General features: G+C 39.4%; 1 protein-coding gene across 5 annotated transcripts in view; it reads right to left on the bottom strand.

The window, feature by feature from the left end:
• Positions 1–3,325, bottom strand: part of Kcnip4 (potassium voltage-gated channel interacting protein 4) — a 1,063,150-nt gene that overhangs the window by 105,054 nt on the left and 954,771 nt on the right. The window lies entirely within an intron of this gene.

Raw genomic sequence — 3,325 nt, forward strand, 5'->3', positions numbered from 1 at the left:
CTCTCTCTCTCTCTCTCTCTCTCTCTCTCTCTCTCTCTTCTTGTCTCTCTCTCTCTCTCTCTCTCTCTCTCTCACACACACACACACACACACACACACATACACACACACACCTCATAAGGTTCCAATATAGCTAGTCTAGTCACTGGTATTTGACATGTTAAGGATCATTACAATCATGTCAATTCTTTGGTATATGAGAACCTGACTTATTCTTACATTTAGTTCAGTGGTTCTCATTTTGGCTGCACATTATTGTTACCCAAAGAGCTTTATAAATCCTGATGCTGGAACATTTTCCCAGAGCAATTACATCAGAATCACCAAGCATGGTACTCAACTATTTGTAATTTTTAAAGCTCCCCAGAGGATTGCAACTTGCAGTTAAATTTGAGACTGCTGATCTGTTGACAATACTTTGTATCTTTCTGCATCCTTTCTAGTACATAATTATGTAGTCCAATGCCCAAAACATTGCCTGGGAGCTATGTAGGCCAACCATGACTGTCTCACATTGATGGAAAACATAACTATATTGTATTATGGGCCACAAACTCCTTTTTTGCTGAATCTCAGGTTTATTTCTAGAAAAAAATGATGTTGTTATCATTATTCCAACTTCTAAAGACAAAAAAAGCAAGGCACTGAGTCAGAGGTAGCTGCCCTAACAAGTAAGATACAGATCCAAATATGAGTGATACCAAACCTCATGATACCTTTACTACTCCAGTGTTTCTCAAAGTGTGGACCCTGAACCAGCAGCATCTCCATCACTTGAGAACTTCCAAAAAATGCAAATTCAGTGTCCTAAGTCATCATCATTCGGGCTAAGGCCGAGCAGGTGATTCTGAGCACAGTAATGGTGCAGAAATACATAGAACATTCTTCTCCATCCCTATTAGCTGCCCACTTTTGAAACTCTGTTTAGCAAGCTGTGAGAGGAAAGAAGAGTGTGGGTGACTCAATGAGCAAGATAGGCTGAAGAGGGCTGGGGCTGGGGCCCAGTGGTAGAGCGCTTGCCTAGCATGTATGAGGCACTGGGCTTGATTGTCAGCACCACATAAAAATAAATAAATAAAGGTCCATTGACAACTTAAAAAAATATTTTAAAAAATTGTCTGAAGAGATGAGAAATCTTCTCTTTCTCCTGTTGCCCATTTATTTTAACAATCTTGTGTTGAAAATGAGAGGGAATATTATTAGAGGCACTATATGGGGAAAAAAACTGGAGAATTGCTAAGCTAAACCTAGAGGAGTGCCCAGCAAGTTGAGTTACTTTCATATAAGTGTGACTATTTTAAAATGCTGATGAATGGTTTATCCTTTTAATCAAAATATGGAGACTTTTAAAAGGTTTCATTAAAAATGAGCATCCCAGTTGTTTCCAGGGAAATGATTTTTTGATCTTCAGGACTTTGAGATAATTGCTATTCCGTAAACCAAGGGCAGTTGCTCAGCTCTCTCTGCCGGAAGCAAGCTCAGATCGCTTCCCTCCTGTGAAATATGTGTGCTGCTGACCTGCTTTGGTGTCCCCCTTGCCAGACTTCAGGGCACATTTATTAGAGTTGTGCACTTGAGAAGGTTAACATAAAGATTAAAAGGCCACTCTTGTTTGTTTCATCAGAAACATTGACCGATATTTTATGAACAAACTGTGAAATCTTTTAAGGAAGTACATAAAATATTCTTTGGCACATTCAGGTCTGATGGAAATTTGTCTCATGGGATGAGTGGGGCAGGGCAGAAAGAGAGAGTAATAAAGAAATGGAAAAGAAGAAATAGGGAAAGAGGAAGAAAGGGGAAGAAGTGAAATACAGGAGGAAATAATTGCACAAGGGAAAGAGAGTATATAAGAATGGAAAGAAACAAAAGAGGAGTAGAGAAATAGGCAGAGAAAAGAGGATAGAGAAAGAGAGGAAAGGGAGAAGACAAAACAAGTAGGCAAAGAAAAAATAATAGAAAAGAGCAATGAATGCAGACGTTGGGCCTGACAATTTACTGAAAAGTGCTATGCATGTAAGACATGCTGGCTTCAAGGTTCATGCTGGCAGTAATCATGATTCCAACTTACAGCAAATGGGACAAAAGGTAGCCAGTCCTCAAATGGAAAGACCCTACAGTGACGGCAGTGAACTAATAACTCAATAGCACTCAAGGAACCCAGGGATGCTGGAATGTTAGACCAAGAACTGCTTTATTGGACAGCCATTAGTATCTACTGTACAATTCAGTGCTAAAAGAAACAGTAGCTTGCTTACCTCAAGATATCTGAGCTAGAATAGACAAGTTTAGATGTTTCTAAACTTTGTAAATGCGCACATTTCAAGTCTTTCTCTCTGATTAGCCTTCTCTTAGCATTGACTTAATTTAGCCAACATTTGGTTGGCTTTGCCTCCTTTCCTTTCCCAGTTGCTGTTCAGTGTGTTTCTACTGTGCAGCTGTTTCTCCTGAGACCCATAAACTACTGTAGAAGACATACAACGATGATTTGTTAAACTAGTTTTCAAAGCCCTTTTCTCTTTATGGATGTTCATCTCAGATTACACTCAAGATTCCCTTTAATTAGAGTCCTGTCTCTGTGGCGAACACCCATCTCCATCAGAGCCTCTGCTGCCCCAGTCCATCACCACAAAGCCTGGGTGTTTGTAGATGGCCAAGGTTTGGAAGTGGAAGGAAGCCCTTCTGCACAATGAGGGAGGAAAAAGGAGAAATCCTATGACATGGAGAAGGATGTGGATATGAATTGGAGGAAGGCAGACCTCCATGTACTCAGGGAAATGGTGGAAGGCTGTGTATGTGCAATGTGCATAATGAAAACCCTGTAAAAATATCCTGAAAAGTCAACTAGAGGATGAATTCTCAGAAGAAAGTTCTGTTGTGAGTACCAAAGAGTAGGCAAAGTTTCTCATCTGGTCTGCCTGAGGCTAGACAAAAGCAGCAGTTGAGGTAGTGAGATTGATAGAAATCTATGGATACCACAAGCCTCTAAAGACATGGAATTGGTCTCTTTAGAGTATAGGTTTGGGGGGAATCAAAGCAACTTAATTTGGGTTTCTAGGAACAGCTACCTACTTCGATTTATAGATGTGTAGAAAAAAACTCTATGTGAGGTTGCTATGCTTTTTGATACATAATTATTTAGCACTTTTAAGAATGAGTTATTTGGGGCTGGGGTTGTGGCTCAGCGGTAGAGCTTTCGCCTAGTATATGTGAGGCACTGCATTCGATCCTCAGCACCACATATAAATAAATAAATAAAATAAAGGTATTGTGTCAATATATATATATATATATATATATATATATATATATATATGAATGAGTT

Source organism: Marmota marmota, unplaced genomic scaffold, assembly GCF_001458135.2.
Source record: "Marmota marmota marmota unplaced genomic scaffold, marMar, whole genome shotgun sequence".
Lineage (NCBI taxonomy): Eukaryota > Metazoa > Chordata > Mammalia > Rodentia > Sciuridae > Marmota > Marmota marmota.